At 45.5% G+C, this 14,707-nt stretch overlaps 1 long non-coding RNA gene across 1 annotated transcript; it reads left to right on the forward strand.

Moving 5' to 3' along the window:
- Positions 1-12,636: 12,636 nt before the first annotated feature.
- Positions 12,637-13,776, forward strand: LOC135447233 (uncharacterized). The gene is made up of 2 exons (XR_010440027.1): positions 12,637-13,168; positions 13,267-13,776. It is a non-coding gene; the product is annotated as an uncharacterized LOC135447233 (long non-coding RNA).
- The last annotated feature ends 931 nt before the right edge of the window (positions 13,777-14,707 follow it).

Consider the following 14,707-nt stretch of genomic DNA (forward strand, 5'->3'; position numbering starts at 1 on the left):
GGGCAGTCTCCTGTATTTGTTAGTGGGCGTATTTGTAGCCACACCAGCAATTGTGAGGTGTCAGCCCTGGCTTTGACTTTGGGGAGGCCAAGCAAGGGAACTCAGTAAAACCCGGTTTTGCTGCTAGCAGACAATGCAGGGAAATTTTGGGCCAATCCTACCAGCACTTTCATACAATGCTGATTCCTACAAGTGGTCCTGTTGGAATGCATCCCAGACACCTGGATGTGGGCATGCAAGTTTGCCTACCTGTGTACAGCCTGCCCACTAGCAAACCTTTGTGCTTTAAGCAGCTGGGCATGGCATGGCATGCATCCAAGGAGGTTGTATCTGTGGCACTGGGACTGGCACCAGCGCTGTTCCATCTTAGATTACAAAAATACTAAAAATTACATCAGGTTGGGGTAATTTCCTTGCCACTGTAAGAAAAGACACCATTCTTTTAGTACCACTGTGTTGTGAGAGGAGTCTTGCTACCTGAAATGAGTTGCTTCCTTGCTTTAAGGACACACTTTGGTGGCCAGCCCTGAGCCCACCCCCAGCAGGAGCAGCATGAAGACCAGCCATAGCCATGCAGGGCTGCAGGCAGAGCATGGCTGAATGGCCTTTGCTGGCTCATGAGGAACTTGCTTCATCAGGGCAGGGTGGTGAGGATGTTGTGCTCCATTTGCCACCGCCAGGACTGGAAAAGCAGAGAGGATCAGATCCTTCTGCAGCAGTGAGCTGTGGTGTACAGCACACCTGCGCTTGAAAGCTTTCCCAATAAAAGCCTGCTGGGCAAGCGGAGAACACAGAAATCAAAGTCACAAAGAGGAAAATCTGTCCTGGTGCAGTGGCTGACCTGAACATGGTGCTGGCTTGGTGTTTGCTTTCCCTCTTGGGTTTCATGATGTCATTCTTCCTCTGCTGGCCTTTCCCCACAGCCGTGTTTGCTTGTGGCCCAGAAGAAGAGGATAATATTTGACTTTAATTGCCCCACAATGCATCCAGTCCTAAGCCCAGGATGAACATTTGGCAGCAGTATGTGACGTGCATTGAGTAACGCACTAAACAACCTCAAGGAAAATTTGCAAATTTACTTGGTTAGGCCGTGTGACTGAGTGAACATCCCACTGCAGCTCATCTCCCCTTCAGTGGCTGCAGCCTTCCACCCAAACCCAAAATGCCCTTTACACATGAAAGAGTTATTTTTCAAAGCAAAGCAAAGCTAACGTCTTCTTTCCTCCGTGGGTGACTGCACAAATAGAGCCTCTCACTGGCTGTCGTGTTTCATAGCAACATTCAAATAAATTCCTAAAATTGTGATTTATTTCCATTGGTCATGGCTCCATGGTGAGACAGGGAGGATTTGGCAAAAGGAAGAAAAGTCTGAAGCCCTGCAAGGTCAGTAGGAGAAGGCAGCTAGAACCAGAACAGCAAAGTTTCCTGGTGGTTGGTGTGATTTCAGACTTTCAAAGGTGTTTCCTGCTGGTGATTCTTCTGAGCAAACTCATCCCTCCCAGGAGCTGTATAATCTCCAGAAAAGGGAATATGGAGACGTGTTGTGCTGATATTAAAAAGGAGAATAAAGGGTGAGTGATGGCTCTGCTCAACACAGCAGAGCTATAACAACAGGAGGGCACAGGGGAACAGCCAGAGGAGATGCCAGGAGCTGAAGAACTTTCTTGGCGCTTGTGGCCCAGGACTCACCAGAGACAGGGAAATTATTTGTCACTCTTGTTTATGCCCTCTTTTTCCTTCACTTTCTCAGGCATGTTAGCTTTCACTTAGTTCCTCTGTTTCATAACCATCGTGTTGTTTTTCACAAACAGCATCTCAGGTGTCGGTAACATGTCAAGCTGAAAAACCTTTGTGCCCTGCCCCAACAAGATTGTTATCTAAAACCAAGAAAGAAATCATTGTTGTAGTGTGCAGTGTTGCAATCAGAGCCTCATGGGGACATTTCTGGCCACACACAACTCTGGGTTTTGGTGCCCATCAAAGACCAGCTCTGTCTCAGACCATTTTTTTTTTCCTTGGGTGGTGGTGTCTGGCAGGAGTAGAGTTTGGGGAAGCATGCAAGCAGAAGAAAGATATATCTCACCAAATGTGCAAGTGGGATTGGCACAGGAATGATTTTGCTGAAGACCAAAGTCTGCATCACACTCACCATCCATGGTTTGCTCCAGCTTCCTCACTGGTGCAGGAAAAACTGGCATTTCCATCAAGAAGGAAGGACCCCAGCTTGGAGAAGAGAGCAGAAATAAGGGACCAAGCCAAGTGCATCTTCAACCCAGCACTAAATTCATATAGGCATTGGGCACAAAATTTAAACAGTAAAAGCAAGAGGAAATGTGGCACCAGGAGACCATAAGGCACCTCCCAACCTCCAGGACACCTGGGTGCACTCCATACACATTTAGCCAGAAAATCAGGCAGCACAAACTGATACTGGGCAGAACAAGATGGATAATCAGTACATATCCTCTGCAGTGATACACACCCTGCCTAGCCCTTGTTGCTGGCATTTAGCTAAATGCCATGCACACTCATCTCTGGGGCTGCCTGGGCACCCTCTGCGTGCTCACTGAGATGGGGTGGGAGGTGCTACCACTGTCTTGCATGCCAGGTAGGCACTGGGTTCAGCCAAGCCTGAGCCAAAGGCAACATGGATGTTGGTGTAATGAGAGACTTCGAGATGTTACAGACTGTATTAAAGAGCAGGTTACAAGCAGGAGTGGTGAAATTTTTGACTCATACCAGCAAAATCTCTTAATAGGAGAGGAGCAGAACTATGGGCAGCAGAAAAATCAAGGCTGAGAAAGGCAATATAAACATAGCACGTCCCCTGAGGGCTCTGCCAGACTGGTAGAACTGGGGAAAAAACCCAAATGAATTCTTAAAAGTTCTCAGTGAAGCTGCCTCAAGCAGCTTTGGAGAATAACTTGGTGCTCACAGCCTGCACAGACACAGCACTGAGCTCCTTGAAGAAGTGCTGTTATGCACTCCTGACATGTTCCTGCACAGCCAGAAGAGCTGCCTGGACACCCAGGATCCAGCCAGCAGCTTGCCACTTTCCCAGGAGCCAGCATGTTACTCTATGTGGTAGCTGAGATCCTGCTGAATTGCCCAGACCCAAAGAGAAATCATTCCTAGTCTTTCCTGGGTAGCACAGTTATCTTTTCCCCCAGCAGAGAAAACAACTTAGTCAAGAAATTACTCTTTCTGCTGACCTTCCATCAGACACTTGTCTAGTCTGCTCAGCAAGGCAGAAAACACATTTATTGGTTTCGGCCAACTTTTCCACTTTCACACCAATAATACAGAGGAGGCAGAAAAAGCCAATTTTCTCCCAAACGAGAAATGGGCTTGTCTTTGCGGAAGTTTTCAAGCAAACTCTGCTAATTAAACCTGCTTTAGTGGTGCTGACAGGTAACCTCTTCATATTGCAGGAGACAGAGATTTGTTTTCATCCTCCTGTGCCTCCCAGCAGCGTTTGTCTGTCCCACATCCATGTCTGTCCCACAGGCAATGGCAGGCCCTGAGGTGATGGTGCCTGAGGTCGTTCTGGAGGAACAAAGAGCATTGACAGATGCTCACTGCACATTGCAGAGTTCCAGAACCACCACCTCCCTGTCTTGGAGTGACAGACAGCCATCTCCCACGTGGCAAGAACATTACATGGATGATGCCCACTGTATTTTCATTCATTAATTTCATTCTTGCCTTCATGCACCTCCATGAGGGCTGAGCAGAGGGACAGGATCAGCTCTTGGATGTGTCTGATTGATTCAGTTTGGCCAGTGGCTTCAGAAGATGTCCAGTGCCAGTCCCAGGGTTTTGCCTAATACCATTTTCCAGGGATGTCTTTTCCCATTTGATGTCAGTTTCTTGCCTTAGCAGCAGCCTGACCACCACACACCTCCTGGCCCAGCCAAGGGACTCCAGCAGGTGATAACTGCAGGACCATGGACCTTAAACCCTCAGGAAAGTGCTGAGCAGGCACTGCTGGGCATGCCAGCGTAAAGACACTGAGATGTTCCGATGGTAAAGCCAATATGGAAACCAAAGGAGAAGAACAGAGATGGGCACAGGGGAAGCTGAGTCATCTTTGTAAAAGGAGGGAAAGTTCCAAGCTGTCAGATGGTTTCCTAAGAAACATGCAATACCTTTCCAGTTCTGAGTTCACACACTGGGAATGTGCTGCTGTCAGACAGGGCCACTCATTTACAGCCTGCATATAAGAATTTCAAAGTTGTGGTAGTCTGAAAGCCATCGCAGAGCTCTTATTATACACAAAATGCAAATATCTGGTGATTTTCTTTCTTGGACAGAAACCATGCAGCCAACTCTAACCTACAAGGGATGCAGGAGGTAAATTTTAGGCCTTTTTGATCTGGCATTGTAAAATGCTTTTGTGGAAATGCGCTTGTCAGCACATACATTCCTATGGAATGCTTCTGTTGGAGGTTTATGGTTTACACATGCAAAACCTCTGCGAGTACCTCCCAAAGGCATTTATGGTCAAACTCTGGGAGAACACCTGCACCATCTTGATGAGACCATGCAGAGTCTCCCTCTTCAAAAAAGTCATTCCACTCAGAACAACCCTTATTGCCTCAGCCTGGGGTGTATAAACACCCAAATGATAAAAATAATCTGCCAAAAGCCCTTTACAAACTACCCAAGGAAATATTCATATGACAAAAACATGAAAATTAGGTAATACTTTTGCAAGTTTTATCATCTTTCAAATAGCTCAAGAGAGAGGAGAGGATATGCAATATAACCCTGATGACCAGGGCAAATCAATTACCAAGGTCTGAAACCACCATATCTGGCTCCTGGACAGCACAGTGACTATGAGATTAAAAAAAAAAAAACAACAACATAATAAAAGAAAAAAGAAAAAAAAAACAAAAAAGGCAAATAAATGCAACACACCTTTTGAGGCTGATGCTGAAACAACACTGAGATCCAGACAGAGCTGCTGGCTCCAGGGTATGAAGGAGGAAGACAAAGGAGCTTCCATCTCTCCTGGTACAGGCTGAGCAAAGAGGTTCACTATGCATGAGTGGAGCTGGACCTCCTGCAGCCTAATAATGGCAGAAAATTGGTGTTTCTGCTCAGCTCAATGTCTGTGCAGAGGGCAGGAGGGAACACCTGGAGCTCTGCCAGTTGGGCATCACTCTCCTTTTCTCTGCAAGTGGTTTTTTCCCTGCTATTAACAAATACATTGTAATTAATATATAGTGATATCTATATGCTTGCTAGGTACAATTTCAGCCTAGGAACAGTTCTGTTGTTAGGTTAAAATTCTGGGAAAATGGATGCTTTTAGTATTGCTTACAGTTTTATTGATCTTTACCACTAAGACCAATTCTGCCTCAAGCTGGAGAAAGTCTCAGATGGGCTGAAACATTCTGGGTGCACTTCCTTTCGCCTCCACCTGTGCCCCCTAACTGTTAATTACTTGTGACGAGATTTTTCATCCAAAGGGTCTCAGAGCATAGGAGATACACACACACTCTGTTTTTATTTCAAATTATTATTTATTTGTGATGATGATTTCTTTTTCTCTTTTAAAAAAATAAACAGGATTTAAAACACCTGAGCCAGTGAGAGCCTTCAGAAAGTCATGCAAAACCCCACTATCAGTTTTCACTCTTTGAGAATGATTTTAATAATATTTTCAGGAATTGAGTTGGCAAAAGCAAGGCTGTTGCTGGATATTCACAAAACAGAAAGGTAAGTGCTGTATTCATTACAACATTACAGAGTGCCGTTGGCATGACTTTTCCAAGTCTTGTACTCAAAAGTAGAATTTAAGATATTTTTACAAGGTAGAGAAAAGGCAAGAAATTTCTTGCAAAAGGGGTTGCTCTGCGGTTACAGAATCCAAAATAATTTTGGTTGGCTGATCAACAGCTAGTTAATTTTTCTGAGTGCATCACAATCCTCACGTCAGGGGTACAACTCATATTTGCCTTGCCCAGATCAGTGAGTCTCATGGATTTTATGAACAGAGAAGAGTGCACAAACTGTATGGGCCCAAGGAGAGTGGGCAGCTCTCCTAAAGGGAGGCACATCCTCATTATTACAGTCAGCCCCAAGGAACCCTGTAAAACACCATCCTTTCAGGTGTTAGGCAAAATTTCCAGCAAAGCCAAGAGAGGTTTGCTTGTGTGGGAAGGACTGGAGAAGCAAGGCCTCTGTGCATGTGTGAGCATGTAGGACAGGGCAGAAAAACAGTTGTTTATGCAACATTAAAGTTGAGAAATGAGGCAGTCAAGCAATGCAGCGTTAGGGGTGAATTCTCAGGTGCAATGTTGCCTCCTGGTATTAAGTGTTGGTCATCACAGAGTGACTGAGAATGGAAAAGAGCTTTAGGATCACTGGGTCCACCAGATAGCCCAGGATCACTGTGGCCAACACTAGACCATGTTCCCAAGTGCTCTGTGCCTTCTAAACACCTCCAGGGAGGTTTTGCTTCTCACTGTGACTCCATGCAATAGCCAAGACCTGTGATCTGCTATAGCTGGGGTTGTTCAGGGACAAGTCAACCTGTGATTATCCTGCAAAGGGAAAAATAAATTTTAAAAAAGACAACACTTTAATTTGAGACCTCATTCTTCACTCAGGAATTGCCTGGTTTGTGATTCTGATCTGAGATGCTCCTCACAGTTCCTCACAAGTCATATCAAGGCAACAACCCCTTTCTAAAAGCACCTGAAAATGCTCCTGCAGTTACTTCCCTGCAAAGTCCACATCTTCCCTCAGGATTCAGCTACACAGGACAGTCAGGGCCAGTAAAGCCATTCCATGGCTTATAACACAGCTTTCTTGTCCTCCTGAGAATTGAGAATCTGTGGATACAATGGGATGAGCTTCCACATCTCCTTGCTCTTCAAAGTTTCCAGCTAATTTTACATGTAATTCCAAATGATCAAATCTAATTCTGATCTGAGTTTATTTTTCTCTCCTCAGTATCTGAGTGATATGTTTGGCTCAGAAAATGGATTTAACTATCATTTCAAGCAACTGCTAATTACAGTGACTGAAACCTGACACTTAATTCCAGCCTCAAAGGTGTGAATGGTTCACATTAAACACCAGATGAGGTGCAACATCTCAATTTAGTCCAGCTAAACATTTGCCAGATTTCTGTGCAGAATGCATGCATGAGCAAGATGCAAACAAGACAGAGGAACTCAGATATCACCAAGCTCCCAGTAACACCCAGATGCACAGCTCACAACATTCTTCTTAGGCACACCTTGAAATTCAGGCACTAATGCTGCAGATCTTGGGTGGGGCATCTAATGTGCAGAGAGTGGGGATTTCAGCAGAAAATAAATTATTATCAGAGAAACCATTAGGTTAATGATTAAGTTCTCTATTTTCACATCTTACAGGTGCTGAAAAAGAAAGACTTTGGCAAAGTTAATAGAGTATTTAGTAGGGCAATGCAAGCTCAAGGAATGGAGTGAGTTGGCAACACATCTCCCAGGAACTCGGATGTAGGCAGGGTCCAGTCACAAGTGGGGGCACTGGAGGGGCTTTTCCTTTCTCTGAGTAATCTTTTAGGATGGTGCCAAAGATGTCAGACTTGAGAGATGAGTTTCTACAGCTAATTACCATAGTTTACAGACACTGAAGCTAAGGCACATATTTTCAGAAGGGCTGAGAGATTCAATATGTTGCAAATTAAAGCAATAGCTTTGTTCACTATCTGATCACATTGCAGCAGTACCCCGTGGAACTGGGGCACGGAGACCACACCGGATGGATTCTGGGCTTCTCAATCTTGCTTGAGTGAGGTGAAAGAGATGTTTTGTAATTTTTGACCACTCACTTACAAAAATAAAGTAATTGCAAGCCAAAGAAATAGCATTTTACTATTTCCAAATAACGTGGATTTAGATGGCCCATCTTCAAATGCTCAGGTCTGAAACTTCTTACAGGCATCCTTCTGCCAGACATGAAACATTAGTTTGCTTCAGAAAGCCAAACAGTGTCAGTTGAGGGTGGCTGTGAGCTGGACACAGATGATCCCAGTAATCCCACATCCAACCATCCCAATAATCCCCCTCAGCACGAAACACCCAGACACAGCATTTCAAGGGTTCAGTCACATCCCAGCAGTGAATTTTCCTGCAATCCTGCTGCATTTGTGTCTCTTACACTGGAGCACATCTAACACATCCAGCTGCCCTGGAGCCAGGGCTTTACCTCTGCTCATTCACCATAAAACCCTGTTCTTCTGTGGGAACATCTGCTCGTTTGTGCTCCACCCAAACACCCCACACATTCTTCAGAAATTTTTCTTTCTGCAAGTCTGGTTGCTTTTTGCCAGCAGCAATGTACACGCTTGACATGCTAAGGAAAAGTATTTAACAGGAGGGAAAACACGTTCCACACAAATTATTCTCACTGCAGGAGGAAGAGGAGCAAACTAACACTGCTGTACTTTGGGAAACAGCTTGCAAAAGGAAAGGAAGCTTAAATTCAGTCAGTTAAGGTGAAATACCTGCCATTCCCTCTCCATAATACGCTCCAAAGAGCATTTATTGTAATTAACCCAGGTCAGCACTGGCCTGAGTGTGGATGCAGAGCACCCTGGGAACTGCACTTCCCCATGGGAATCCATGCTCAGGGAGAGCCCAGGGGATGGATTTCTAGCAGGGCTTCCACCTTGGCTTTTGTGAAATGGGCTGTCTGGCCAACTAGGCCAACTCTCCCCAAGTCCCTGGTGGTGACAGCAAACTCCATCCCTGGCACCAAAGACTGAATTTCCATGGAAGATGAGGAGTCCTGCTTCAATGGGCATGGCAGGAGACACTGCTGTGCCAGGCAAATGCAGGGTATGGGGTTTATAGCAATGTTCTATACTAATAGACCCACACAGTCACAATTCCAGCCCAAAGAAGCAGGACTTTTAATTCTGATTACTTTTCAGTCTAAGCCACCAGCTGGACACCTTTTTTTTTTTAATTTTCATTTTTCAATTGGGAGAGTACTTTCCAAGAGGTGTGGACAGCTGTTCTTCACAAGACCCAAACACCATGTAGTGTCACAATCCCAATACCTAAAGTCTCAAAGAAATGAAGCAAAGATAACAGTTACCAACTCTGCTCTTCACTCACACTTAAGATAATGTAAAAGTATTGTTTAAGACAATCTTCAGCCATGAAAATATCTGTTAAGTTTTGCAAAACTAATAATGTTTCAGTTCTGAATGCACTTCTCCCTCTTTCCTTCTCTCTGACAATGATGTGGCTTTCAGTAGAACGGTGTTTTAGAATTATGGTGTTGACTGACCACTAAAATCTCTGTAGAGCTTCTGTTTCAGTCACTTCTGTGCTTCACACTTAATCTTCAGCCATATGAAAGCAAGTAATACTTTAATACTCTATGTCTTTCATTATTAACCTTCTCTTAAATGGCCCTGCGCTGTTGCATAGGAACAGGCTGCCCAGTGAAGTGGTGCAGCCACCATTCCTGGAGGTATTTAAATACCTGGAGGCATTTAAAAGATGTGCAGATGTGGCCCTTAGGGACATGGTTTAGCTGCATTAATGGTTGGACTTGATGACCTTAAATGTCTTTTTCAACCTAAATGATTCTGTGATTTGCTGATTGCTCTTCAGAGCTTCATTATGAGATTGGAGATTCTGTGTGTTCTTCTCATTGGCTGCAAACAGAATCTGAGCAGACATGGGCAAAAAGCCTTTCCTGGGCTTCCTGGGCTCAGTCTCACTGTTTTATTTAAGCACTATTTTGTTCAACACATGGCACCCAACCCCTGACCTCTAAATGGCTGCTGTGGCACAGCTGAGATCAAAACCCAGGCTGTGGACAGCACCAAAGAAAGGAAATGAACACAAGCTCTTCAGGACTCAGCTCTGACCTCCACACCCCTCTACTAAAATCTCTACAAACCCTTTTACTTAGTCCTTTGCAGAGTTAGTCATCTGGTCCAAGAGTAAGGCCAAAAGTGTCATTTCTTGAGCCCCCTTCAGCTGCTACTCGAGTTGTCTCTGGTGGGATGCCCAGGGTCAGGGAGTGTCTGTACTACCTACTCAAACTGCAGCCATGTGCTTCTTCCCTTCACTCCTACAGCTTTGGTAAATCCAGCTTGATTTAATCTCTCATAATTGTGCAGTGTTTTTTTATTTAAATTTGCCTCCAGTCTCCTACCAATTAGTGCATCCAGGCATGAGTGATGGCGGTATCTCAGATCTTGCTGCACTGCCTCACTCACAGCTTCACCACCTTCTAAAATGCTCCAGGCCACTGCCTGCAGCTGAGTGAGTGAATTGCCCCCTCAGATGCCAGACCATGCCATGAAAAGCCCTTTGTGATACGAAGGACTGCCCTGGAAGAACTCAGTGTGCAGGGAAGCCCTGCAGCCACCCTCAGAGCCATGCATCTCATCACCCACACCCTCCTGGGACTCTCAGATGTGGCTCCCACAGGAAGAGATGAGCTGACTTTGGCTTGCAGGAGAAAAGTTAAGAGTGAGCAAAACTGTTACTGAGTTGTTTGAATCCAGTTCAAGTTCCATCTCTGTCGTGCTTAATAAAATTCTCAATATCTCTGCAAGATTAAATGGGCAGTTACACATGAACCTTCTGGCCTCCCAACTACCAGAGAGGCAATCACAGAATCCCAGAATCGTTTGGGTTGGAAGAGACCTTAAAGACCACCTAGTTCCAAACCTCCCTGCCACCCCAGGGATGCCATTCACGAGGCTGGGATGCCCACAGCCCCATCCAACCTGACCATGAACACTTCCAGGGATGGGGCAGCCACAACTTCTCCTTCCTGGGGAATGCTAATATTTCAGCCATGAACTGGGCTGACCAAGTGACAACTGCTCACATACTCCAGATAAATTAGTGGCCCTTGTGCATGTCTTGGTCTCAGAGTTTAGTGAAACTATTTTCAAAATCCACTTTCCTAGTTCAAGATAGAAAATTTACCAAATTCCTTAGAAGTGTGTGTGCATTGCACAGGGTCAGGCCAGCAAAAACCAGCAATGAAAGGGCAAGAGCACATTCTCAGCTCCTTACTTTGTGCCTACAATGACTTTCACCATCTTCCTAATGCCTGTATCCCACCTGTCCTGAAGTTGGAAAAGAAATTGAGGGAGCAGTTAGTTTTTCTCCAAGTTCCCCCACCTCTCCCATGAACAATTCTGTTGAGGTAAATGGGCCAATGCTCTCCTCTCTAAACACCTCTGTAAAAGCAGCTGTAGCTACAACCACAATGAGCACAACTAGAGATGAATCATTTATGTACTCTTCAACTTGTCTGGAACTACAGATTATGTCTACAGTGGAAAAGTTCATCTTGGAAAAGTTCATCATGGCAAATATATTCGTTAGCATGATTAGATCAACACCACCACAATATTCAATTTTACTTTGCCTTTGGCATCAGCAAGGACAGCTGGGCAAAGCAGCATTTAACACAGTGCTAGCAAAGGCATGTCAGATAATATCCTCTCCATTCTCCCACAACAGACAAGCCATAGCAAAGGAACCAGTTTTGGTGGCCACTGAGTAAATGAAAATCTTTCTGAGGTTTTAAATGTGTGGTCTGGGTCAACACCCACCTCAATAGGGGCAGCATCAACAGGAGTTCTGCACAGTCCCAGGAAAATTCCACAGAATTAGGCACTGCTGGGATCTCCAATCTGTCTTGGGAATTTCTGGAGTCTGTTTTCCAGATAAATTAGCAATGCACTCCCTGCAAAGGACTTATTGGACACCAGAGCAGGTTGTGCCTGTGCCACATCCATAAATCTCCTCCCTGTGCATTCCCCAGACCTGGGAACAACTGTGTGCACCCCAGTTCCCATCAAACTGCTTTCCCAAAGCTGATCCTGCAAAGGTTTCAGTTGCAAATGCTGTATCATGTTACTCACTTGAGAAGCACAGGCTCCCTCTCCAGTGGTTGCAGGCACTCTACCTGTGCAAGCAGGTGACAGATGAGGTGCAAATTGAATATACTGTGCACTCAGGAATAGCTGTTTGGTCAGAGGGACCTAACAAACCTTGCTGTGTCTGTAAGATATTTCCTCCAGCTGCTCCTTATTCCCTACACACACCCAGTGAAGAGCACCTGTTGGGGTAAAGTACACACACCCACTCTGTAACCCACCTGGGAGATGTAAAAGCTACCAGAGTGCTCTAATGCAGCAAAGAAATGATTGTTCAGCAGAGATCAGTCAGCACAGCAGCATCAGAGCAGCACTGGAGGACCAACCTGTGAGCATCCAATCCATCTGGGCTTCACTTGGTGAGCTACAGACAATGGCAAGGCCAACTCACACCATCAAAGGTCTCTGAAGGTTCCTGTCATCACCTGAGCTCCACCTACACAAGTTCACCTGTCACACACTGCAATAGGCACTACTGGCTCTTTACCCATCTCTAATCCAGACCTCGTGCTGGCAGAGGGAATTGCTCTGCACTGACTCTGCCCCACCAGAGGATTCCCCAGCCCATGGAAGCTCTCTCCCTTAGCAGCTTAGCCAGTTTTTCTGGTTTGCTTTGCACTGACACAGTGGTATGGAGCAGGTGGTGTGGCTCCCCTGGCTGACTGACTCTTACTCAGCTGCCTAGGAAAACTCATCAATAAAAGCAAACATAGGAGTCAAAAGACCAGATTCAGAAAGATTTGCCCTGGATTGAGAAAAGCCAGAGAGATGGTGTTGCAAAGAACTTGGGCCAACATCCAGAAAAGTCCATGTGGTAGAAGTTACCTTTTCCTCACAGTCAGGAGAAACTTCTAACCAGCATTTTGTTTTATCTGCCAGCCCAGGTGCTTTCATTGATCCCCTAAGCAGCAAACCTGTGCACTGCAAAGACATGCTTGGATCAGTGCTTTCCCTTGCCTTAGTTTCAAAGGTGGTAATTGAAACACAGGCAAGATTTAATAAAGGACCAAAGACTCTAAAAGGAGCTGCAGCAGAGTGGAGATGGCAGCTCAGCTGAGCTCCAGTTCAGAACCCCCACCTGAAATCCATTTGTCCTCCACAGCTGAGTGCCTGAGCACACTGCCTAAATACCTACACATGGCATCCAGTCTGTGGATCCAAAAAAGAAAGAGTTCTCTCCACTCTTTCTGCTTGTAAACATAAGCAAGCCCTGCATTCCTTGCTATTAAAAGACATGAGCTGGTGAGTTACTGCATGGATATAGCCCAGAGGCAATCATCTCCCTTTGCTGTCTAAGATTTACTCTTGTTTACACCTGCAAATCTTTTACCCCCTGACAGGTACCAAACATTACCAAGAGGTCTTCAGATTTCTCAAGAGACCAGAGCTCCCAGCCTTCAATGCCAGAGGACAAATCCGATTTAATTCATGATCTCAGAAACCCTGTGGCTTCACAAAATCCCTTATCCCATCTCCTACCTCCAAGCCACACACAGATTATTCTATGATCCTATTCAATGACCAGAAGAAGACTAATCTATCTGTCATAAAGCCTGCTGGCCTCTGGCAAGCCCCAGGGCTCAGGAAGAGCTGGAAACCACGCAGCCTGGGGTACTCTTCTCCTTCTTCCCATGTAGGCGGGAGGAAGGAGAAGAGTAAACTGGGGATTTGTCCTAAATGAGCTTTTGAATTGTCCTTGGGCTCTTGTGTTCTCCTGTGAGGGGATCCTGGGCTGTGCTGGGAGAGGCTCTCCTCTCCTCTCCCTTCAGCTGTTCTTCCTGCACATGGAGAGACAGGCCAGCTTTACCAGCCTGTGCCACCATTGCCATGCCAGGGGCAGGGATTTTCCCTCTCTAGCTGGGAACAGAATGGGAGGCAAGAAGCCACACGCTTCAGGAGGAGCTTGTAGCCTGAATCTGATATGCAAAGTGACCCCAAGAGACATCAGAAAGCATCCCCCAGAACCAGAAACAGCAATCTATGAGAGAAAAGTCTTTCCAGTCATAAGTTTCAAAGTGATTTCTATCTGCATTGCAATGAGTTTGCCACTGGCAGGGGTTGGAACTGAGGAGTTAATGCAGTGCAGGTTTATGGTGAATGAAGGCTTCTGGAGCCATAACTCACTGCAATTGACAGGAGCTGTCTGCACTGCTGTGAAATATGCACACCATATCTGCAAAACAGGAATCCCTGTGAGCATCACAAAACAAACAGTGCCTTTTGCTTCCAAGCACAGCGCTTGCTGCTCCTTCTCACATCAAATAAAACCTGGTAGTTACATCCAGAGCTGAAATGACGTGTGAATAGTCAAAGATGCCTCTGCAGCAAACCAACCGAGCCCAGGGACTGCGAGAGGAATGCACGTGAGGAGCAGCAGAGATTCCCATCCATGCCTCACTTTGATCACAAAACACACAGAGCAACCAGTGGGCTCAGGGCAATGAAAATCATCAGGCAATTATCATTTCCGTCACCCATTTTCATCACTTCATTTTAAAACAGGGGCCTGTGGGGGCAAACTGGCTTCGCTCCATTGGCTTGAGCGCAATCGTCCCCCTAAGATTAATCTGTTTAAAAAATGCATCTGTTCTGTGAATAGATCTGCTTTTAATGGCTAAAGTGGACTTACAGCCTTACATATATATTTAGGAGAAGAAGCTCAGTTTTTCAGTGAGGGAATTAGTGAGGGGATGTTTTCTGGGATTGGTGAGCCATGGATTAATTTGTTAGAAATAAAGGTTTGTGATGTGAGATTTCAAATGTTTTGTACAGAGGACTTCA

Source organism: Zonotrichia leucophrys, chromosome 4 (genome assembly GCF_028769735.1).
Source record: "Zonotrichia leucophrys gambelii isolate GWCS_2022_RI chromosome 4, RI_Zleu_2.0, whole genome shotgun sequence".
NCBI classification, from domain to species: Eukaryota; Metazoa; Chordata; class Aves; order Passeriformes; family Passerellidae; genus Zonotrichia; species Zonotrichia leucophrys.